At 44.6% G+C, this 25,500-nt stretch overlaps 1 long non-coding RNA gene across 1 annotated transcript; it reads left to right on the top strand.

The window, feature by feature from the left end:
- Positions 1-11,208: 11,208 nt before the first annotated feature.
- Positions 11,209-16,345, top strand: LOC102013993. Its single transcript, XR_259171.2, has 4 exons — positions 11,209-11,294; positions 11,437-11,589; positions 12,363-12,431; positions 16,133-16,345. It is a non-coding gene; the product is annotated as an uncharacterized LOC102013993 (long non-coding RNA).
- The last annotated feature ends 9,155 nt before the right edge of the window (positions 16,346-25,500 follow it).

Below are 25,500 nucleotides of genomic sequence, written 5' to 3'. Positions count from 1 at the left end.
TTTATGAATAAAACACCAACCACACAGGAACTATCGCAAAGAATCAACAGCTGGGATCTCATCTTATCAAAAAGATTTTGCACTGCAAGAGAAACCACCAAGAGAGTGAAGAGACAACCCAAAAGGTGGGAAAAAATTGTTTTCCAGCTGTTCCTCAGACAAAGGATTATTACTGATAACATAAAAGAACTCAAAAAACTTAGATTCCCAAATTTAAAGATCCAATCCAGAAATGGGCATTTGAGATGAACACACAACTTCTCAGATGAATAAGTACAAACATCAAATAAATATATGAAAAAATGTTCAATATCACTGGTCATTCATGAGATACAAATTAAAACAACACTGACATTCCATCCCACTACAGAAAGAATGTCTATCATCAAGGAATCAATCAATAACAAATGCTGGAGGGGCTGTGGGGAAAAAGGGACACTTCTCTGCTGTTGGTGGGAGTATAGACTGGTGCAATCACTGTGGAAATTAGTGTGGGGATTCCTCAAAACACTAGGATTAGAGGTCCCACTTGATCCAGCTATTCTCTTCCTGGGTATCTACCCAGAAGAATTAAAAACATTGTACCACAGTGATATAGGTGCACCCATGTTTATAGCAGCACAATTTGTAATAACTAGATCTTGCAAACAACCCAAATGCCCATCAACCAAGGGATGGATAAAAAAAGATGTGGTTTTTTTATACAATGGAGTGCTTCTCAGCCATAAAGATGGGTAAACCAGAGACTTTTATAGATAAATGAATGCAATTTGAGACCATACTCATAAGTGAAATAAATCAAATGCACATGTATAAACATATTGTCTGCAAAGCTGAAAGAATAAATAAGATCCAAAATGTAAAATAGATATTGTGAAATGTGAAGAAATTCTCAACAGGAAAGAGAAGCTGGGGTAGCAGAAAGGAGAAAAGAAGGAAGGGAAAAGCAAATGTATATATATGTATGTATGTATATATGATAGTTAAGATAGTTATACTACTAGTATCTATTAAAGCATTGAAAGGAAAGGTTTGTGCTAACATTATTTGGACAATGAAATGCCTATATCCTGTGCTCTGAGTAACTCATTTAAAGACAATACCTGATGTATTTTTTTTGGGGGGGGGGGGTCTTTTTGAGTCAGTGTCTCGCTGTGTAGTTCAAGCTGGTCTTGAACTCACTTTGTAGCCCAGGCTGGCCTCGAACTCACAACAATCCTCCTGCCTCAGCCTCCCAAGTGCTGGGATTACAGGCGTGCTTCACCACACCAGGCCCAATGTATTAATCACTGTTACTCTCCTATTATCTTGTTTTGAAACTTTTTCTATTTAAAATAAATTTTCTTTAAAAGAGTAAGAAAAATGTATTGAGAGAGACAGTTCCTGAGAAGCAAGAGGGGACCCAAGAGTAGGTTGCTATGGCCGCCACTCACAGAGGAAGTTTTATAGAGCATGCGTCAGGCCAAAACCATGATCAGTAGCATCACAAGGACAGCCGCTAGGTAATGTTGCTCCAGCGGGGAAGCAGGTCACGTAGAATTGCATATGGGAAGAGCAAGGACATTTTTGGAAGTCATGAGGTCCTGGTTCGCCACTTTGGTGACATACTGACATCTGTCTAGACTTTGCCAGACCCAGGGATACCAACTACAGTATATTGCTTATCTCTTGGGCAGGCATCCGGCTGTGGTCTCTCCTTCTGTATGTTGAGGCCTGGCCTTCAACAGATGCACCTCCGGCCACAGTTGTCATGCGTTTTCATCCTCTGCACTGATTCTCTCAAGGACCCTGTCCTGACTGCCATAGTTCTACCCCATTTAACTGTGTATAATAATATCTCATACCTAAAGTGCTCAAAACGTTAATGAACACCAAAGAGAATAAAATGCGGGCATTCTGTGGTTGATGCCAGCTGGCAACCATGATGTATCTTTCTCCACTCCTCTCCTCTAAAACTGCTAGAACCTTCGAAAGTGTTTTGTTATTAAAGTGGAATCAAGAAATGTAGGGGTTTAGATGGTCTTATGCAGCTAACAATAACTAGTCTCATGATTTTTGCCTTTTGTGTTTTCATTGTGAAATTTGATTTTCATTTTTGACAGGCACCAGAAGTTGGAACTTTTACAGCACTAACTAAAATGGAGCCATCCATTATCCCTGGTGGGGCTGAGGTGATCTCCGCACAAGCAGCTCTGCAAAGGATCTGCATTCAGAGTCCCTCAGTAAGAGAAAGCCCTTTGGTCATCATTACTTAATCCAGGCTGTCGTTACATTCTAGTACATTGACCAACGGTAAAGAACTGCACTTTGCTCCCATGTACAGATCAACAACCCCCCGGGAAGGGCTGTGTCGGGTACACACCACAGGCATTCTTGGAATTCAAGTTCCTTTCTTTGAATGGTACAAAGAAAATGAAAGCTTCACGTCTTCTGGGATTGAAACCAGGTTGTAACAGGCAGCAAACCTGTAGCTTCACTCCACCCACAAATCCACCTTTCAGCTTGATACCCCTTGACAACAAAAACAGAAGCTTTACAAATTAAAGCTTTAACATTGCTTAGTTCTCTCAAAAAAAAAAAAAAAAAAAATTACTTTCACAGTCCTATGCAAAGCCTTTCCCAGGTAAGTCCTTTGGAAAGAAAGCAGGCTAGTGACTATGCATATTTAATTACATAAGCAGCAGCAGCCACAGGAATGTCACATATACCTGTACTTACCGTCCCCAGGCGGCCTAGGAAAAACATCAGCGGATCGTTAAGGATACATTAAGATAGACTCATACCCGAAAAGGCTAGAACAACTATTTCACTGGATCCTTTATTTCTTGAGGGAGAAACTAAAGTGAAGGGAGGAATTAGAACCTGGGTAAGGTTGGGGACAGAGCTTGATCCAGCTTGTGGCTTTGGAGGAGACGGGAGCTCTTCTCTTGGCCACCATATTGTTTCATCGCAGGGAGGAGGAATCATTAACTTTTCTGTACTCTGGAGCAGGGGTGTCCAACTTTCTGGTGAATGAAGAGGAATTGTCTTGGGCTGCACAAAATATATGTCATATAGTTAATGTGTATAAGTAACAAAATTCCTTTATTTGAAAATATTTTTCTTAAAATGTAATAAAACGGGGCAACATAAATATAAAACTAGAGGGATGGTTGGCCTTGTTTTTGTGAAGTGAGTGTGTTGACGTCTGGTTCCGTGATAGTAGTTGTAATTCTCAGTTCTGAAGATGCTGCTCAGGAATTTTTTTTATTGAACTTTAATTTCCCTGTGCTTCATTCTTGAAAATACTTGTTCACAAATGTGCACACCACCAAGAAGGAGGGCATGAATAAGGCATGACTGTAATGAATGGGGTGTTTTCTGAGGGGAGACAGTGATATAGGACCTCCAAAGGATACCGGGGGAAGTATTACAACTCCCAAGCTGCTAGATGTCTGATACCAAGAGTTCGTATGCCCCAAAATGAAAGAGTGAATTCTAAGGCACAATGGAAGTTAAGAGTAGGAAATATTTCTCAAGGGAGAGAGATACAGCTCCTGAGACACAAAAGGGGTCTCCAGGGGGTTGCCAAGGAGCCCGCTTCTCAAAGGAAGTTTATAGAGCAAAATCATGAGATGGGTACAAGCTAGGACAAAACTATGATCAACCAATAAGATTATAAGAATAGCTGATTAGCGAATGTTGCCCCAGTGGGAAATCAGGTCTTGGAGCAGCTGTGCATGGGAAGAACAAGGACCTATCCTGGGAGGGATGGGTCAGGAGGTCCTGGCCCCCCTCCTGGGTGACTGATGCTTAGAATATCGGTCAGCATTGTTTATTCCTTGGGGAGATGTGTAGGTGTAGTTGTTCCATCGTTATCTTGAGACCTGGCCTTCAGCCTTCACCAAATGTGCCTCCACCTAGCTGTACTATGTTCTTCTCTTCTGAACTGACTTTTTGAGGGCCTAGCCCTGTCTGACTGCATCTTGGTTACTTTACTCTGATTGTTGAGTCAAAATACCCAACGCCCACAATGAAAGAAAGAAAAGTTTATTTAGCTTACAGTTTGTGGAGGTTTCAGTCCATAGTGGGCTGGCTCCAAGGCAGAATGGCACACGGCAGAGGGCAACAGTTCATGGTGGCAGAAGACAGCAAAAGCAACATGAACACAAGTGAGGAGTGGCAGAGAAGAGCAAGCCTCTTTCCCTCCCTTATATTGTAAGCAGGCTACCCCCACCCAGTGGATGGGTAGCACTCACATAGTCTCCATGTCCTCCTCTTGCACAAGCTCAGGATGAATACAAAGTAAGCACCCTTGCTCCTTGCTGAATCACATAGTTAACCTTCTGAACTTCTCAAATGGACACAATGAACAACATCCCAGAAGGGTAAGGGCATATCCTTTACACCCCAAGATGCAGAACTGCTCTAGACTCCCCAAGTTGACACAATGTATCAACCATAACAGACTGTCTATAACATTTCTACCTTCTCTGTCTACAATAATAGGTCTTATAGTTTGACCTGATGATTCCTCATCAAGTTCTCTTCCCAAAAGTATTAAAGACATTGCCAAGTATGGTGATACATGCCTGTAATGACAGTACTCAGGAGGCAGAGGCAGGAGGATTCCCATGAGTTTGAGGCCAGCCTCAGGTATATAGTGAGTAGAAGACCAATCTGAACTACAAAGCAGTCCTTGTCTCAAAAAAGGAAAAAAAAGAGCTAAAGACATCATATTACAGGGATGCATGCATACCCATGTTTATAGCAGCACAGTTCATAATAGCTAAATCAATATGTCGATCAACAGAAGAATGGATAAAGAAAAGGTGGTATTTATACACAATGGAGTACTACTCTGCCGTTAAGAAGGATAGACTTGACTCATCTGTAGGAAAATAAATGCACCTGGAGCCCATGACGGTAAGTAAAATAAATCAGGAAGGGGATCAAGGGCTGGAGGGAGAAGGGAGGGGAAGGGAGAAGAGATGGAAAGGAATGCAGATGTGTTCTATCCATGCCCCAGCCCCACACGAGCAGTGTGAACACCATGCCCCCCACGAGTGGACTAATCAGCCGAAGGAAAAGTCTAGTCATCAGATTGTTCTGAGTTGAATGTCTGATTGCAAACATGGCTCAGATCTGCAGTGGTCCCCAGAGCCTCGCGTGTTTGGAAGGCAATGGACTGAGGTCCGGTCAGAAGCGGTGGTCACCGGGGTGCGATGTGCAGGGGTCGGTCTTGCTCCTCAGCGCCTCCCTCTCTGCATCCGGCCGCCAGGAGGCGAGCAGCTGTCCTCCGCCAGGCCCTTCCGCCCCGCCCTTTCTTCTGCGCAGTCCCGGACCGAACCGTGAGCCCTAAAACCTCACTTTTCCTCCTTTAAGTTGTGAATGTTGAGTCTTGTGTCTCAGCGACAAAGAAAGTGACCAAGACAGCAACTGTACCCATTTCATTTGAGAATTTGCAGGTAATGGACCCGTGTCGCCTGAACGTGGAGCTGCAGGTCCAGCTACACGTGCGGAGGCACACAAGGAACGGAGCACTGTACTCTGCGGGTCTCACGGGTGCAGGTAACGTCCGGAGCATTCAAGCTCTGCCTGTACTGGCAGAAGGCTGAGTTAGCAGTGCGCTTCTCTCTTCCTGTGCAGCATTTTGCATGCCTTGTGTAATCTACCCATAGGACCAGGCAATCGGGTCATGAAAAATACCGCTACAAATCCCCAAACAATGTGAAAGATCTAGGATCTTGTGGGCCTGTGCTACCAGCTACCCAGGGTTGCCTCCCTGTGGTTGGACACGCCTGCCCTAGAGTTAGGGGAACGACAGCGAATAACCTTCTGTTCTCTCTAGGGTTTTTCATTTCTTCCTTAATCTGCCTGTCCTCCTGCAGCTGGTGGATATAAGACCTCAGTCAGTTTTGGTTTAGTTCTTGTAGCTTTGCAGCAGGCCAGATGCCATACATTGGCACGCTTTTGCTATGAAGGCACATCAACTCTAGCATGCACTTTTTAAAAGATAAGTAGATGTTCCGGAAAGAGAATGTTCTAAATAAAGAAATAAACAAAAATACTTGGCCACACAGGAAGATAATCTTAGAAATGGGTATAGAATAATGTTACTGGAGATCCCCTGCTGAAGGCAAGATCTTCCTTGTTAAAAAAAAAAAAAAAAAAAAAAATCAACAAACATGAGTAGATCTTAACACAAACTAACACCAATCAGAGCCTTGCCTTTTACCTGATCAGAAAGTAAGAGAAAATAGGACTGGGGATGTAGCTCAGTGGCACAAGTGCCTACCTGGCAAGCCCAAAGTCCTGAGTTTGATTCCTGATACCAAGAAAAAAAAAAAAAAAAAAGAGAATGAAATTCTTACTGTGATTGACTGTGACTTAGGATCAGTCACTAAGTGTTTTAGTAGCACTTCTAGTAACCTTAACTACTGGGAGAAAACTAACGTAGTTAGTTAATGCATTTACTATCATTATACTTAAAATGAGGGACCTTTACAAACTTAACATTTTCTTTTTTTTTTTTTTTTTTTTTTCTGGTACTGGGAATCGAACTCACGACCTTGTGCTTGCCAGGCAGGCACTGTGTCGCTGAGCTAAATCCCCAGCTAAATCCCCTCTAAACTTAACATCTTCTGCAAGAACAATATTTTATGCAAGAGGCAACATAGCAGGGCATAGGCTCTGATATATTCAAATACATAGCAGCTAAGCTACCCTGAGAATTTCACCTCTGACTTGATTTTTATGTTTTCCTCTGACCTTTGATACCCAATTCCCAATGTGACCATGGGCAAGTCATTATTCTCCAGGTCTCACCCCCTTCATTTTTACAATGAAGCAGGGTAGTGATAGCACTAGTTTAGGTTTGTTATAAAGAGCTAGGGGTATAAAACCCCACCATCTTAACAAAATGTGTATGAACCTTTTTTCTGCGGGAGGAGCTTGGTAGGATTTTTTGTTTTGTTTGTTTTGAGGCAGGGTCTCACTGTGTAGCCCAGGCTGGCCTTAAACTTGCAATCCTCCTGCCTCAGCCTCCTAGGTGCTGGGTTTGCGGCATGTGCCGCCATGCCCTCGTGTGAGCCTTTTCTGGCAGGAGAAGCAAGCTAGCAGTGCTTAGGAAAAGAGTTTTTTTGGGAAGCTGACTTTGTATGCAGGAACTGGAGGCCACTGCTTGGCCCTCACCCGTGCCCTGGGTAAGGGTGCTCTACCCTGCTTCAACAGCCAGGACGATGCAGACACACAAGCTTCAGAAAGGCAGGCTCGCATCTGCAGGTAATCCGCAGCGGCTCTGAATGGCTCTGGGGTCTCCTCGCAGTCACTTTCTGGGGCGCGGCGGGTGTGGACTTCCTCGGGCTCCTTCCGGCTGTTTCCCAGGGCCGGGACCTGGGCAAGTAGAGGCCCTGCCTGTGGATTCTAGAAGGGCAGAGACTGAGCAGTGAAGAAACGAGAGGCGTGGACCAGATGAGGAAAGAGGACACAGATGAGCTGGGAAGGCGAAAGAAAAGGGAAAGTTAAAGAAAGTGTCCAGGGCTAGTGTGCCAGCATGATGCACGGGACACACACAAATGCCCTTGCTCTAAACAGAGCTGTTGGGACAATGGAGCCAGGTGTGGAGATGTGCTATAATACCAGCTACTTGGAAAGTGGAGGCAGGAGGATTGAAAGTTGGAGGCCAGCCTGGGAAATTTAGTGAAATTCTATGAAAAAGAAAAGAAGGAAGGAAGGAAGGAGGGGAGAGACAGAGAGAGAGAGAGAGAGAGAGAGAGAGAGAGAGAGAGAGAGAGAGAGAGAGAAAGAGAGAAAGAAAGAAAGAAAGAAAAAGAAAGAAAGAAAGAAAGAAAGAAAGAAAGAAAGAAAGAAAGAAAGAAAAAGAAAAAGAAAGAAAGAAAGAAAGAAAGAAAAAGAGAGAAAGGGAAAGGGAAAGGGAAAGGGAATTGAAGGAAGGTGCAATGCAAGCATGCCATGGAGAACACAGGTATTTGGTAGAGAAGCAAGGCCTTTATAAAAGCTCTGCTGGTCGCTGCTTACCTAAGCGTTCACTATCTGCCCTAAGCTAAAGGCCAGAAGCTTTGAAAGCTTTTCTTTTTTTTTTTGGTACTGGGGATTGAACTCATGACCTCACACTTGCCAGGGAGGCACTGTGCCATGAGCTAAATCCCAAGCCCTATGTCCCTTTATTCTACTGGGAATCACAAGAAGACCAGACTGTAAATCCCAGTCTTTTCCAAGCCAGACTAACTCTGAGGTGGCAGTTGCTTGTTTTCTATTAGAGACATTAAGAAAAATATATTGCTTTAGTCACATGGAAAAAATATTTTCCAACAACTGTGATGCTATAGATACAAGATTTTCAAATGTGGAAAGTATTTATTGTACTGGTAAACATGATAGGAATCTATTGCTTTTCTCAGCTCCTTAAAAGCACAATTTAAAGTGGGTATGTTTGAAAAGAGGAGTGTAGATTCTTCCAAAGTCAGTCTCAAAATGACAGTAAAATTAGGCGTGGTGCCGCACACCTGTAATTTCAGATCCTGGGGAGGCTGAGGCAGGAGGATCTAGAGTTTGAAGCAACACAGGGAGACCCCATCTCCAAGAAGGAGGAGGGAAGGAAAAGGGGAATGAGAGTGTTATGGTTTGCATCTGAATGTCCCCCCAAAGCCTGATGCAGACATGGAGTGGGCTTCTAGAGTTTATGATTGATTCGGGGTCCAATGCTGGGATTATGGGTACGAGTGCTACACCTGCCCTGGGGCAGGCAGCCTGCATACAATGTAAGGGAGAGAAAGAGGTTTGCTCTTCCCTGCCTGCTCCTCCCTTTTTGCTCTCGCTGCTTTTCTGTTTTCTGCCACCGTGAACTGTTGTCTTCTGCCATGTGCCATCCCACCTTGGAGCCAGCCCAAAATGGACTGAAACCTCCACAAACTGTGAACTAAATAAACTTTTCTTCCTCAATTTTTGGCATTGAGTATTTTGTCCTGGAAACAAGAGAAAAGTAACCAACACAGAGAGGAAGAAAGAAGGAGAGAAGAATTAGGAGAAGAAGCAAAAACAGGGCATGGAGTACTGGAAGAGATTACAGAGTGCATAAGAAGCAGCACGCTTGTCTTTTAAGCACTTGCCTCCCGCTAAAGCGATGCCTTGTAATGAACGGTGGTCAGTGTAGACCTGACCTCACTGATCAAGCCAGCAGTTCCTCACATTGGCTGCATGCAGAAAGCAACTGAGGAGTGCTAGGAGAAACCCTGACCCCTGGCTCCCCCACCACCGCCTGAAGGATTCAGATTTTATATGTATGGGGTGGGGCTGCTCACCAGGAATTCCCAAAGCTCGCCGGGACATTCTGACAGACAACAAAGGGCGAGAACCACTAAAAGCCATGCTGCTGGCGATGACCCGGTCCAGACAGCAGTTGGGCTCTTCCCCGGGCCGGGCTAGAGGTGCACACTGCTTCCCCTGCCCACCCAGCTGCTGTTTCTGGCCCTGGTCCCCCAAGGCCCTGTCTCGTTCTGCGCACATCAAAGTCTGAGAAGCTCTGCTCTGAGGACTTCTTGCCATTGATCACTTTTGTCTCTTTCTGATGTTTGACAGGAATTATACGGCCAAGAAAAGATGAAAGCAAAATAACAACTTTCCTTCTCTAAAACTCAGGAAGACAGACGTTCACCTCTACGACGTCCTGCAGCAGCATTGCGGGTGGATAGTAGGAAGCAAGACACAGGCGTGCAGGGCGCCCAATGAGAAGTGCACGCCCGATAAACACTTTAAAAGTGAAAGTACATCCTGAAACTCACACGCAGGAGGCAGGTGTACTAAAAAAGCATTCACTGTTTATCTGAAATCCAAACTTAACTGAACATCCTGTATTTTTATCCACTAAATTTGGCAGTTTCACATGTATTCCCGAGAGAGACTCTGCTCCCTGAGCTGTCCTAGGAAAGACAAGGGTAGGAGGAAATGATACCATACATGGCCAACAGGCTGCCCCGGACTGTCTAGACTAATTGACTGTCACATTGCTTCTCAAGCGGGCCAGACGGCCAGGACTCTGTGACTTCCCCCTGCCGGCTGGTGACTCATCTGGCTGCGGGAGCCATGGGAAATTCATTTGCTGACTCAGGGAGGCACGGCCCTTGGCGAATTTTCCTTTGGTCTAAACCAAATGGAAAGAGGAAATCCAAGGTGAATGTTAAATACAGGAAAATATACGGAAACACCTTAACTCCAGGAGTAGGCAAGTAAATCGCGTTTGCTTTTAGTTGATTAAAAAGAGCCACTTTTCTTAAACAAGACATTTTGGGGGTTTGGCTTGCGCTCAGGTGCTGTGCTTTAGGGTCACTTGCCACGAACGCCTTTTAGGTCTGTTTTGTCCCTGCCCCGCGCAGCGCTGGGCGTCGAACTCCAGACCTGCGGGAGTGGGGCTGAGCTACACCTCCTTCCTATATCTGTCTTCTTGCTACTGCACGCGGGGCGCAAATACAGCGGCAGATTCTTGGCGCAGAGACGTGGGGTGGGCGGGACGGCTGCCCTTGCTGTGTCACTAACTCACAACAAGCTTTGCTTTTTGGCTACGGGCAAGTCGGCAAGTTGGGTGCCTCAGTCCCTCGTCCTGAGCCGGTGTTGCATTCCACCTCTCCCAGATTCTCCGGTCGCCTTCAGTTCTTCTTTACTCCGCCCATCAGTTTTATTTTGGATTAAAATCTGACAGGAAGTTACCCACAAGAACCTTTTAGAAAAGCCTCGTTTCTTAACCAAGTGCCTTCTTTGTCTTCCTAATTTTGTCACGTTAGTGCTACCAAAGTCTCACAAGGGTAAGCTATGCTAGAAGAGGAAAGAAAGTTGCCTTAGCCAGCCCGTTCTATTTTTTATGTTTTGGAAATGTTTGATGGGACAACCTGGAATAAAATAGTTATGAAAACGCACCATTCTCTTGTACTAATTTTTCTTGTCTAGCATTGCTTTTGAGTAGGTAACAACTCTTTTTCTCCCTTGAGCTTCTTGACTCTTTGCTGCCAAGTGCGGGTCTTTATCTTGAATGAGGCTATCTATTAGTCATGATACTGACTGTCCTGATTTCAGGGGTTGGGTGAGACTGAAAATAAGGGTGTTTGTGCCTAGAATATAAATTATTCACATTGTAATAAGGAAAATACACAGCGTTCCACATAATTATTGGGATTTTTTTTTTTTTATAAACTGTGCCTACCCGCAGCTTAATTTGTCTGTATTAGTCAGCATTGGCTTGGCTCTCTGAAACTGTCAAAAGTAGCTCAAAGCAGCAAAAACGTTATTTCACTCTACTGCAGGTAAGTCACAGTTCATAAAAATGGATATCAAGGTAGTTCAAATAGAAAACAGTACAATCAATATTTGCTAGTGAAGAAAATTTCTACAAAAATAATGGCAAGTTTTGTTGTCAAGTCTAAAATAAGTTGTTTTTAAATACAGCAGCAGCGGCCCAAGTGTGGGGAGGAGGAGAAGCTGCGTTCAGACCATCACAACCAGAGACCTAGGGCTGCCGAGGGAGTGGCTGGTGTGACCGGCATGGTTCCTGCAGGAGGAAGAACCCACTCCTAATACACAGGGCAGAGGAGAAGAAGCGTAAGCCAACATTGCATTCTGACCCGAAGAATAACATGCCAGCAATCACAGAAGAGTCACAGTGGATTCAACCACAGACTTAGATAACAGGGATGACAGGGACATTTTTAAAGTTTCTTGTCAAAATAACTGATTAGTCTTGAAGTTAAAAATTGGAGGCACATGAGAATTACTTTTCCCCTACGTAAGTGCCAGAGGTTTTAAGGGAAATTTCCTGAGGATGAGACATGCTTTTTCATCTTTTAAATTTCCTTTTCTTATATGTAGCATTGGATCATCACTATATTGGCTGAACTCTTAATATTCCCATGTAAAATATAAAGCAAGTTATGTATATATGTATATATATATGGACACACACATACATAATATTGTCAAGCTACTTTCAATTACTTTTTATCTGTACACTTATTTTTTTTTCTTTTTTGAGTTGAGGTTTCCCTGTGTTGCCTAGGCTGACCCTGAGTTCACTGGTTCCAGCAATCCTCCTGGCTCAGCTTCCTAGATATCTGGGATTATAGGAGCATACCCTTGTGCCTGCATTATATGATTTATTTCTCTAAGGTCTGTTATGCCATTGGAAACAATACCATAAATGGTTGTGAGTCTCAGATGTTCATGCAAAATCCTATTTAACCCATGTTGTTTATAGCTGCAGCGTAAGAGCGAGATAAACTCCTCGAGAGATCTGCCTTCTAATTCCAGATTGCTGTATTCATTTCAGGGCCATAGCTAATCCTCTCTGAAACATGTTTTTCTTATCACATTCATAGTTACACAACCTATATTGTTACATGAAAAGAGGAAAACATTTCGAAATCTGGAGCCAGAATCCTTTTAAGGTAAAGTAAGATAAGTACATTTTTTACTTTAATTTTTTTACTTGAAAATTTGAGTCTGACAAATGTAATCTGCATAAAATGGGGAGGGGAAAGAGAGAACTCTAAAAATTTTAGCGTGAAATCTGAGAGAGATTTAGATACCGCTTTGGCCCAGGATAAGAAGAAGGGGCAGAGAATGAGAAGAGAACACAGAAGTTTTGGTCTGCTGGAACCAGATGCACACAACGGGATTGGGGGTCAGAAGGTTAAGGAGATACAGACAGTGAGAAGTCCCTGTTATAGTTTAGGTCTAAAGTGGCTCCCAAAGGCCCACTGATGAGCTGTCAGGAAGAAATCAGGTCCTGAAGACACTGATCTCATCAACGGACTAATCCACTGAGTCCCTTGCTGAATGAGCTGTTGGCAGGTGAAACTTGGTTGAAAGGAGTGCAGCATGGGGGACGACCTTAAGGACTACATGTGTCTCTGGTTGCTTCCTCTCTCTCTCTTTCTCTCTGTCTGCTTCCTGGCTGCCATGAGGTGAGCAACTTTACTGGGCCATGCCCTTCTGCCATGATGTTTCTGCTTCACCAGAGTCCTAAAAACAATGGAGCCCTCTTACCATGGACTGAACCCCCTGAAACCGTGGGCCGAGATAAACTTTCCTCTTGTGTTTATGTCAGGTATTTTGTCATAGCAACAAAAAGGCAACACAGTTCCTGCAGTAGCAATGACTGAGTATCTAAAAGAACAAGAATATCTGAAATTCACCTGTGAATGGTCAGCTGCTCCCCATTACATTGCCCTCAAACGTTTTCTCTGCCATTCTCCTCAAACTCTACGGAATTTGCTACGTGCAACCACCTTGCATTGGGGTTGTTCTGTGGGGTCAGTGTGAAAGGGGCCACACTCTGTCTTCAGGTGCAGGGTTGAGTGGGCAAAGGAGATGAGGTGTCAGTGAGACTGAGACCCTAGTGCTGGCCTAAGTCTCAAGTCCCTTCGAGAGTCCTTGAGAATGCTGGGAAGGATGCAGGCCATGGAGAGAATTATTTGCAGCCCCAATCTTGGGTATAAATGGTGCGCTGTTTAAGATCCTCTTGATCTCACACAGAACCCTTATTGCTCCAGCACCAACAGTCAGTTTCTGTGACTGTGCTGCTTCTGAGCAGAGAGCTGTCGGGTGTAGCCAGAAGTGTCAGTGTTGACACTTGGTTCCCAGGCTGGCATCTGGCCATTGCATCTCAGGGTGAGGGATGCACCTGTCCCCAAGGGAAGAGCTGAGTGACCACTAAGAGGAAAACCAGAAAACTCAGAAATGTGGATGCTGAGCTGCCTCTGTGCTTTCCACCGCACCAGCATGCTGTTGTCTTGAGAGGACAAGGAATGAATGAAACCACGCCATATGTTAGAAGGGGAAAATGTGCCTCAGAGTGGAGCAGAAATGGAAAGAAATAAAGTTTAACTACTGATTTTGGGAGTGATGGCAAGATAAACTCGGAAGGGGCATTGAACCGTCACATCTGGTTCTCCAGCCTTTGTATGAACACCAGCAGTAAAACACTGTCCAGGCTGGTAGCCGCTGGCCCACGAGGGACAGTGCAGTTTTTAAAGTACAGTTTGATGTCTTCATCACAGCAGTCACATTTCAAGGGCTCAGACGCTGCATATGGGGGACATCAGGATGCAGCCAGCATCAGCAGAGAGTATTCCTGTTACTGCATTAACTTCTGTTCAACAGTGCGGACCTGTTCCATCCCTGTGAAGTGCTCATCCAGTCCTCGTTCCCCTCCTCATCTTCTGCTTGTTCCTTCTCTTCTCTTCTCTTCTCTTCTCTTCTCTTCTCTTCTCTTCTCTTCTCTTCTCTTCTCTTCTTTTCTTTCACCCCTCCCCTCCCCTTCCTTTCCCTTCCCTTCTCTTTTCTCCTCTCTCTCTCTTCTCTCTCTCTCTCTCTCTCTCTCTCTCCCCCCCTGTCAGACAAGGTCTTGCTAAGTTGCCTGGCCTTGGCCTCTAGATCTTCCTGCCTCAGCCTCCCAAGTAGCTAGGATTACAGGCTTGTGTACCATGCCCATATCTCTCCCTCCTCCTCCTCCTCTTCTTTTTCTCCTTCTTCTTCCTTGTCTTGTACTGGCCATTGAACCCAGGGGTTTTACACTGAGCAGTGTCTCCAGCACATTTTTATTTTTTATTTTGAGACAGGGTCCCATTTAGCCACAAAATTACCCAGGCTGGGCTCTAATTTATGGTCCTCTGCCTGAGTCTCCTATAGTGTTGGATTACAGGTGTGTACCACCACACCCAGCTTATGTCCTTCTCAATAGAGTCATTTACTGTATAACATTGTGGGTTGGCCATAGTTGTTAGGTTGCCTTTGAAGTTTTCTTCCATTTGGTTATCCTAGATTTTTTTAGATGCACAAAAAGATTTATTTTACATAGGCAGAGTTTTATTAAAGTCACTATTTAAAAATTTTGTTAAAACATTTTTATATGTGTAGTACCGGGAATCGAACTCATGAACTCACGCTAGCCAGATAGTCTCTGTGCCACTGAGCTATATCTCTGACTCTTTATTAAAATGTTTTAAACTGATAGATTTGGAATAAAAAAAATGTCAACTCAGCCTTGACTTAGTGGCACATGCCTGTAATTCCAGAAAGCTCAGGCAAGAGGACCTCAAAGTTAAAACCAGCTGGACTACTTAGTGAGGCCTTCACTCTAAAAACTGAAAAAAATAAAGTTAACTCAGCTTTGTCAGCGATCTTGCGCATGTCTAAACAGTAGGGTTAAGTCATGCAACTGTCTCCATAATAGTAATTGTTTTTTCAGAACTTAAGAGAAGAAGAGCCGTAGATTGCCTTTATGCTCTACAAAAATGTAGAACATGGGCCAAACCTTTAATTCTTTTTTTGTTCCTGTGAGCTAAACCTAATTCAATTATGTAATTAAGAGCTCTGTCTCTAATTCCTTAGTGAACGTTATCGTTTCCTGTTAAATCCAAATATTTAACATTTCATGAAAATCTCCTGGCACATTTCTAGAATGATTGAAAGCTAGAAATCCTTAATTAGGGCTCAAGTTTTAGAGGAAGTAAGAGTGGAGATTTTAGAAAACCCCTAATGAATCATTTAGAAGGTACAGAATTGGGGGAAGTACCAGATCGTCTAAAATTAGGGTGTTACTCATAGTAACTCAATTCATACTTGTCTTATTAATTCCGGAGCTTCCACAGTGCACAGAAAACTCACAAGGTTACCCAAATGGGAATGAACTGGCTCTGTAAGTAATAATTTCCCATCATCAAGAAATCTGCTAGCAAAGCTTCTGTATTGGCTACCTAAAGTAGGAAAAGTGATCAATGTAGAATAATTTCTGTCAATGTCAGGTAAGAATAAAAATGTTTGGGGGCTGGGGATTTAGCTCAGCAGCAAAGCGCCTGCCTGGCAAGTGCAAGGTTGTGAGTTCAATTGCTGGTACTGGAAGAAAAACAGAAAAAACAAAACAAAAAGAATAAAAATGTTTGGAGCTCAATTTAAACTCCTTGTGTAAGGAATTAAGGTGGGTTTATTAGTTAGGAATAAATTAGTGAAAGTATAATGAAAACCTGAATAAGAGCATCTTTGTATTTTCCCATCACAAAGCACAATGTGAATGCTTATAGTCAAAGACTGGGATGATGAACCCATAGTTATCAGAAACCCAAACTTTCTGGTTTGTGTTTCTTAGATCGTGACATCACTTACGGAGGGTGTTTCGCTCTTCACAGTGCAGCTGCCGTCACATCCCTTTGAACTTACGTTCCATGTAGCAGCTGTAAAGAAATTGCAGAGGGAAAAGGGCGTAAGCTAGCCGCCCTGTCACAGGAGCATTTTTTGATGCCCGACCAGACAACTTCTACTGACGTGCTGGACCATCTAATAAAGGAGCTGGAAGATGCAATTTCTTCTTCGAGGTGGATGATTACTGGTACCATGCAGTGTTAGGGTTTTGTTATCAAACAAAACAGAGGCAGTGAATACTGAGTAGGTAGCGAGTGGATGCTACAGAACAGGTGCATGGGGCATCCTTTCTCGGAGCGGAAGTTCCGTTGGTGGGCAGTCACGTGCACGGTTACGGGTCCTGGAAACCCAGTTGTGCGGCCGTAGAGAGCGCGGACTGTGCTCGGAGTTGTCCTACTGCAGGGTTCCAGTTCATCTGGAGCATTCCAGGGTGTAATTGCGGCATTCTATAGCAACATCATTGCTAACCGGTAATCCCGGTCACTCCATTAGCTCTGAGGCATCTCAGCTGGGCAGTGAGCCTTAGCTAGGATGAGCGGGGCGCGGGAGTGAACTCACACACCCTAGCTCTGTGACCTTAGCAAATAGCAGCCCCTCCCGTCGCACTGTATTAGTTACCTGCTGCTGAGTAGCAAGCGGCTCTCAGAGTGTGTTAGTGACATCCAGAGCAAATGCTGTTTTACAGCTTCCGTCTTTTCCTCTTTACTCTGTAAGCACTAAAAGCCATTCCACCCACGTGGTGGGGCAGACCTAGAATCCCAGCACTCAGGAGGCTGAGTCAGGAGGATGGAAAGTTCGAAGCTGGCCTGGTCTACAGAGAAAGATTTTGTTTCAAAAAACAAAACCAAAAATAAACAAACAAAAAAAGACAACCTGTTGTGAGGTCTTTTCTTTTTTTTCTTTAATTTGTTTGTTTGGTTTTTTTTTGTTTCTTTGTTTGTTTGGGTTTTTTGGTCTTTTCTTCTGGTGCCAGGAATCAAACTCACGACCTTGCGCTTCCCAGGCAGGTGCTTTGCCGCTGAGCTAAATCCCCAGCGCCCCGCCTTTTTTTTTTAGTATCGAGAATTGAACTCAAGACCTCATGCTTGCCAGGCTTGCCTGTGCTGCTGAACTATATCCCTGACCCTAAAAAAACCCAAACTGCAAAGTCCAGCAGCTACTCCAGGGATGGAGTATTAGGATCCTCCTGACACAGTGTATTTTAAGATACCACATTTGGGTTTTTTTTGTATTATTTTCTTTTTGAGGCAGGGTCTCGATGTGTAGTTCAGACTGGTCTTGAATTCACTGCATAGCCACATTGGCCTCAAACTCACAGTGATCCTCCTGCCTCAGCCTCTAGAGAGCTGGGATTATAGGTGAGCGCCACCACACCTGGCACCACATGTATTAATTATCTTATTCAATGATTGCTTTGATATTAAGAGACACAATTCATATAACACATTTGAATAGAGACAGAACTTGGTGCTCAGCATTCTCCTGTTATCTATTGCGATTAAAATATCTGTCTAGTCAATCTACGGGTACTTGAGAGGGATCGAGGCTGATTCACACTGGGGCTCAAGTTCCACTTGAAGCACTGGGTTTATGGGGCCCTGGATACACACTTGATGAGCAAACCAACGTCTCCTTCCCCCTCCTCCTTCTTTTAAACATTTTTTGGGTCTTGACCCTGTCCCAGCCTAGCCCAGGAGCAGTCAGTCTGCTGCTCCTCCATTCCTGTTCCCATTTAGCCACGAAATTACCCAGGCTGGGCTCTAATTTATGGTCCTCTGCCTGAGTCTCCTATAGTGTCATATTACAGGTGTGCACCACCACACCCAGCTTATGTCCTTCTCAATAGTGTCATTTACTGTATAATGTTGTGGGTTGGCCATAGTTGTTAGGTTACCTTTGAAGTTTTCTTCCATATAGTTATCCTAGATTTTTTTAGATGCACGAAAAGATTTATTTTACATAGGGAGAGTTTTATTAAAGTCACTATTTAAAAATTTTGTTAAAACATTTTTGTATGTGTAGTACTGGGAATCGAACTCATGACCTCACACTAGCCAGACACCCATGCTGCGCTAGCCCCTGCAGGCTGCCCCGGCCGCCCCTTTCCACGCTCTGCTCCTTCCCTTCCACCAGCCACTGTGACCCCTTTCTGCCCCACAGAGCTAAGCAGCCTCATCCTCCTGTTCATCCCAGGCCCATAGGGTCCCATACAGACCCGCCCAGCCTCCTCCAAGCCTCATCTTCTGTACCACCACCAGTTACCCAGAGTGTGTCCAGAAGAAAAAGTACAAAAGCCATGCTAATAAACTTTCATTCGCACTTTTAAAAGTCAGGTTTTCTCCCAGCTCCCAGGAGGCTGAGGCAAGAAGATCGCCATGAATTTGAGGCCAGTCACATAGAGTTCAAGGACAGCCTGGACTACACAGTGAGACCCTGTCTCAAATCAAACAAACAAACAAAAATCAGATTTTATTTAACCCTATATAAGAGGGCAAGAGAAAGGAAAGGCATGGCTATGAAGTCGTAAACCTATTAACATTCACTGGCATATACGGCTATTAGAGGATCGCATGATGTTCTTGATATCTAATTTATTGCTTTGCTTTTATTTTGTTGGCGCTATTGCTGGGGTCTGAACCCAGGGCCTTGCTCATGCTAAGTGCGTGCTGTGCTCCGCAGCTAACCGTCCAGGCACTCTTGGTGTTTAACTTCTCCGCACAATTGTTTTCCTACACAATATGTCTGCTTATGCCTCTGAAACACAATTATTTTCCCTTACTATACAAAGTCTTCTCCATCATCCTTTATTTATTTTTTGTTGTTGTTGTTTTGTTTTTTCTTCCGGTACCGGGAATCGAACTCACAACCTTGTGCTTGCCAGGCAGGCGCTGTGCCGCTGAGCTAAATCCCCAGCCCCTCCCTCATCCTTTAGGCGGCATGCTAGTAAACCACAGCAGGATGAAAACGATTGGCAAAGGTAAAGAATTTCAGGAAGTATATGTAGGTACAGGATTGTATAAAATGTGTGTTTTGCCATTAATGGCATACTTTGTTTTTTTTTTTTTTAAGGAAAAAATAAATATACATGTGACTTTATAGAATATAGATTTTAAAGATTTCTGATTCTGAGGATTTACATTTGTCAGAACCCTGAAGGAAACAGTGTAGGAAGTTTTGGGTTACAGTGTCCAGGGAGAGCACAGTTTTGTTTGTGCAGATGGATCAGTAGGAGGAAAGTATTAGCGATCATCGATCCGATGCCAGAAACGCTGCAAATCATCCCCACCTGATTCTTTTTATGAGTCATGACATAAATGAGTGATATTAAAAAATTCTGTGTTTTTCTTTTCTTTCTGCTTTTGTTTTGCCTTGGTGGAGTGCAGGGCTTGAACTAAAACTTGCACATGTTAGACAAGCATTCTACTGCTGAGCTACACCTCAGCCCGCTGTGTTCCTGTGATGTACTAATTTTTGAAATTCTATGAGCTAACCCCAAACATACTACAGATATCTCGCTCCTCCTACCACTCCCATATTGGGGATTTAAACCCCAGCTGCTCCACCACTGAGTTATATCCCAGAAAGTCATTCATTCATTCATTTTTTTGGTCTCATTAAGTTGCTCATGTGGGACCTGTATTTGTGATCTTCCTGCTTCAGCCTCTCTCAGTGCTGGGATTAAAGTGTGTAGACTGTACCCCTGCTTTGATTTCTATATGTAAGCCTCTAATTTGACTTTCAGGCATAGAAAAATAACTTAAGACAGCATCACCCTCTCCTAAGCCTGGATCTTTCCTATAATATAAAATACCATACTGAGAAAAGTGTTCTATTCACTAGCACTATCGGTTCATTCAAGTCTTTAAACCGAATCTCCTGGCTGGGCATGGTGACACACACCGGTAGTTCCAGCACCCAGGAGGCTGAGGCAGGAAGATCGAGTTCAAAGCCAGCCTGGGCTTCGTAGTGAGTTCAAGGCCAGCCTGAACTGCATAGCGAGACCCTGTCTCAAAAAGAAAAAAATTTGTGGTGTGGAAAATTATTCAGTCTTACAAAGAATCAGAATCTTCACTTTTTTGGATGCCGGGAATTGAACTCATGACCTCGCACTTGCTAGGAAGGCACTGTGCCACTGAGCTGAATCCCCAGAATCTTCATTTATAAACTGAGAACACTAACAAAATCTACCCAATAGTGTTTTGTGACTGATCAGTTTTTTATTTTGTTTTGTTTATTGTTTTGTTTTTTTTTAAACCAGGAATTGAACTCAGGACTTTGTGCCACTGAACTATATTCCAGTGTGGTAAGTTTTATTCATTTAGTTTTATTTCCTTATTTTTTTGCTGCCGGGGTTGAACCAAGGCCTTTGAACTGAGCTATATCCTCTACCCTATTTTCTTTTTTATTAGAGACAAGATTTTGCTAAGTTGCTAAATTGCTCTGTCTGGGCCCCAACTTGAGACAGACAGTCCTGTTTGCCCTCCCACATGCTGGGACTACAGGTGTGCACCACCTCTCCCAGCTGAAGTCCTGGTTTTTAAATCTCTGGACAATGGAATCAATCCCTAAAGCTCTGTGTTAAGCTCTGAGATACAAAGGTAGCAGGACAAGGTTCTTAGAGGGGTGCCTGGAGGACATGATGATCCCTGATGAATCTATTGTTTTCTCAGAGTACTGTTATTGCGGCCTGGGCCTTTCCAGGTTCTTACTGTTCTGAACAAAGAATTGGACAAGAAAATCCACAAAAGGTCTCAAGACTTTACCTTTACTAGAGGTAGAAGAAGAAGTGTGCTCTTGATGCAAGGCTTGAAAGAAGAATAGGAACTGGCTGGGTGGAGGAAACTATGCAGCGCCACACACAACAGAGGATGGTGGAGGCAGGAGGCGGGAAAGAGGAAGCCTGATGCTTTCCAGAGTGAACAAAGGATAGCACCAGGGAGGCAAGCGGTGATAGTCCCGAGTGGGACACTGAATACGCTCCCTGGGGATGTGCACAGTGAGAAATGCGGGGGATTACGGACAGGGCTCCAGGAGCTGTGGCACCGAAGCAATAGCTGAGGAAAGCACAGGCCTTCTCCTCTTCTCCTCTTTCCTGCTTATGTGGGGGCCCGGGTGCTGGCTGGCTTCTTTTCTGATACAGAGCAGACAGGCAAAGGCAGCTCTGGGGCTGGAGGGGAAGCCCAGAGAGGCCAAGTCAGGCTCGCTGTGCTAGGAAACAAGAGGTGAGGGACGCAGGGAGGGATCACAGCAATAAACACTGGGGGAGGGCGTGTGGAGGGTGGAGGAGAGGACTGCGGAAGGGTTCATGTCAGTTAGGAGTGGAACCCACCTTGCTATTGTGAGGCAACATCGAGATCTCTTTTAAATTGTTTTGCCATCACTGAACTGAGCTCCCGTGTGTACAAAGCTAAAGCCAAAGGAGCTCCAGGGATGACAATTATTAAAGGAACTGGTGGAGAAGTGGTGAGAGAACTAAGAAATTATTAACAATAGTGCAAATTTACTACTATGCTAGGCTCATAGATAGTAGTAGCAGTCCCTATGGTAGCAAGTACATTCAGTGTTATGTAATAGGTACTATTGTTATGTCCATTTTATAGAAAAGAAAATCAAGGCAGGGAGGGGTAGAACTGATTTTCCCAAGGTCACACAAGCAGAACTTGGTGAAGCCAGGAAATGAATTCTGATACTTGAACTTATGGAAACCAAAGAAGTTAAGATTTTAAGGAAAACTCAGAAAAAAAATTTTTTGCTACCTAATATTTTAATATATTTTTAGGTTAAAAAAAGGTGGGATTCTACTTACTGCAGACATCTTAAGCAGGTCTTCTAACTCGAAAATTTCTTAAAATAGACACAAAGAATTGTGCTCTGGGTGGGAGGGGCATTGCTCTTCTTTCATAGAACAAAATGTGCTTTTCCTCCCTCCCATGCACCAAGTATCAGTGCAATGTGGATTCTGGGTAGGCACTGGCTGAACTGATGTAATAAAAGTTGCAGGGCACTGTGTGGGCGGCTGCCTAAGCATGGTCACACAGAGATGCCTGTTTACAACCCTGAATTCCTTAAGGCGTTGGGCTGCTCCATTGTTTTCTAATAGACATCTTAATTTTATTTCATTTATTTATTTTTGTGGTACTTGGGGTTGAACTTTGCACTGAGCTTCATCCCTAGCCCTTTACAAAATTAAAAAAAAATTTTAAACAGGGTCTCACTAAGTTGCTAAGTTGCCCAGGCAAGGCTGACACTTGTGTCCTCCTGGCTCAGGCTCCCAGAGTGCTAGGATGATAGGCATGCAGTACCGTGGCCAGATATTGGTTTTTAAAGACAAATTCTTTGCTTTGTGTTATGGGTTATATCCAGATGTCCCCCAACACCTCATGCTCTCATAGGTGGATCATGGGGTGTGATACTCATCAATGAATTAGTACACTGATGAGCTTATAGGTAAATGTGATGCTGGGAGGTGAAGCCTGGTCAGAGATGGTGGGTACTGGGGTTGTAGCCTGGAAGGGTCTCTCTCCCCTTTCTTCTGCCATGCCATGAGCTATTTCTTCTCTTCCTTGCCAGCCTGCCTTGGAGCCAGCCTTCTCCAACTGAGTAGTACGGACAGAAATAGCTACAAACTGTGAGCCAAAATACACCTTTCTTCCTTAGAGGTGTGGGCGTATTATTGTGTCTCAGCAGTGAGAAACTAAGACAGATTGTACCAGAAGAGTGGGGCTGTTGCTGTGACTACCAGACAAGTTGTTCTGAAGCCTTTGAAACTGCTTGGTGGGAGAAGTTTGGAAAGGGTTGGAGATGCGGGCTGGAGAAGCAGCCTGAGGATGATGCAAGCCAATCTTGATGGGAAATTCTGGTCAGAGCTCAAAGGACCAGACGCTGATAGAAATGCAGATGGAGGTTTCAGTTGGGAACAAGGACTCTACTGGCAGTTGGACTCCCAATCGTGCATGTTATGCTGTGGCACTAAACTTGTCTACATTTTGCTCATGTCCTGAGTTTGGCCAGAAAGCAAGCTCTGGTAAAGTTGGAGCCTGCAGAGATAGAGCAGAGGGGAACTTGGTTGCTACAAATATTAGCATTAAAAAGAAGTCTTTACAACAGGACAGTATGAAGGGTGTGTTGAGGGTATGTGAGGAACCAGCAAGGCCCAAGCCTTTGCAAGCTCAAAATTGCAAAAGTGAAAGACTTCGCTTTGAGAAGAGTGCCCCAGGGCACTCAGTTGGAGAAGGAACCCAAGGCAACTGATTCCCTGGGGTTCAGTTCACTGTGCTCAGCCATCCAGACACACAGAGTCCTCTGCATGCAGCAAGATGCCAAAGGGTAAGGCTGCTGCTCCAGCTGGTGGCAGACCTTGGTGTCATCCATGTGGACAACATGATGCATGTAGAATGCAACAGTTTTGGGGTCAGTTAGGCTTCCACCCAGATTTCAGAGAAAGACCTGGCAGGTCAGGCAGTATGCTAGAGAAGGCAGTGTATGAAGCTGTGAGTGTGAAGCCAAAGATGCAGTGAAGACCCCAGGATGTTGGAAAAGCCAGGAACATGGATCGTCTGAGCAAAGCTGCAAGAAGTGAGCAAGGTTGGTCCAAGGGAGAAGCCGTGAGGGCTACAATCACATAGCAGCGGGGCTGCCCAAGCCCTTTGGAGATCACAGCTTACCACAGCTGGACATGGAACTCTAGGAATTAAGGTTTGCCCTGCTGGGTTTCAGGTTAGCTTTGGTCCCATTTCTTTCTATCCTCTAGTTCTGCTTTTTGGAAAGAGAATGTTTCCCCCTTGCCTTTGTTACGTTGTGTTGACTTTTCCCTTTTTATTTTGACAGGGGCTCACAGAGAACAGTTTGCATAAAATCTCAGAGACTCTGGACTTGGACTTTTCAACAATACTGAACCTATTAGGACTCTGGCAACTCTTAGAGATGAACTAAGTGCATTTTGCATAAAGACATGCACATACATCTTTTGAAGGGGCCAGGGCTGGAATGTTATGGTTTAGATCTTCACGTCCCCGCAAAGCCTCCAAGAGTGTTACCTTGAAATAAAGTCACAGCGAATGACTCAAGAATAAGTGCCTCAGTGCCAGCTGGCAGGGCTGTCTGGAGACATGTCCTTCCCTCAGACTGCGGTGGGCACTCACCTGTCACCGGTCCTTTGGCTTCTGCCCTCCCTGATTCCCGTCTTTCTGTCTTTCTTCCCTCTGGCTCTGGTCTGTTGGGACTTTTGTGTGTGTGGGCGGGGTTTGAGAGTGAGGAGGAGCTTTACAGGATCCAGTCCTAATTTAAGCTCTGCTGTTCCTCTTGCCTGGATGGGTTGCCCCCCCAAAGGGAGGGGTCCTCAGGTTTTTACTGTGTAACTCAGTCTTCAGGTTCTGTGTACGTATTTATGGTCTCTCGGGTGTATCCGGAACAGAGAGGAGTAAAGCGGGTTTGTGTTTATGTGTAAATGTTCAAGGGTGATTTCCTGTCCTGGTAATTTCTCTTAGATGCTGGGCTATGGCTTACAAAATACACTCTTCTGCTGCTTATCTTTTAGTGAAATTTAAAAATCAGAATAATACAACTAAGTATGCTAACTTTAGACATCTAGTTTTAATTTATTCGCATGTCCCTTTACAGGACTATGGAATAGTTAGCCGATGAACGTATTGTGATTGAGGTTTTGTTTATGGTTTATTCGGAGGTGTTGCCCAGGCTGTTCTTAAACTCCCAGGTCTAGGATCCTCTTGCCTGTGCCTCCAGAGTCCTGAGCCTGCCAGCACCGCTGTGCCCAGCCGGTGACTGCTGTAAGGGTTATTTTTGGGAAAGAGTTCACAGTTACTGCTACAGTACTTGTAAGTATTTAAGGTCCACATGACGCACGTGTGCTTCATCCTCTTTACCGAATTCTTCGCGTGTAACATGCAGGTGGAACGCACTTCTCCGAGCCCACTCACCACTTCCCCTGCGTTCGTTCACTGACCCGCGTTTTATGATTGCTTATCCCGTGCTGGATCCCACGGTTGGAGCTGGGCACGAAAGGTGGCGTCTCTGAGCCCAGGGCCCCCAGCGAGCCGAGGCACACTTCAGGGGTGAACAGTGCCTCTTCCAACTCTGAAACCCTAAATCACAGAGGCCGGTTCTGAAACCGTCCAGCTCCGAAGAGCAAACCGGGACCGAGGCTTCCACTACTCGGACTTGCACGCTCGCGGGCACGTTTGGGGCCCGGTCCGTCCCGGGGTTCGGCGTGGACACCGCCGCTCGGCGGAGGCCGAGCTGGAGTTCGTGTGCGGGCTGCAGCCGGCCGGAAAGCGACCCAGGGTGGCGGCGCGCCCT

The sequence above is a fragment of the Chinchilla lanigera genome, unplaced genomic scaffold, assembly GCF_000276665.1.
Source record: "Chinchilla lanigera isolate Chin_1 unplaced genomic scaffold, ChiLan1.0 scaffold00002, whole genome shotgun sequence".
Taxonomy (NCBI): Eukaryota; Metazoa; Chordata; class Mammalia; order Rodentia; family Chinchillidae; genus Chinchilla; species Chinchilla lanigera.
The sequence above is the reverse complement of the archived record's forward strand: the minus strand, read 5'-3'. Positions and strand labels throughout refer to the sequence as shown.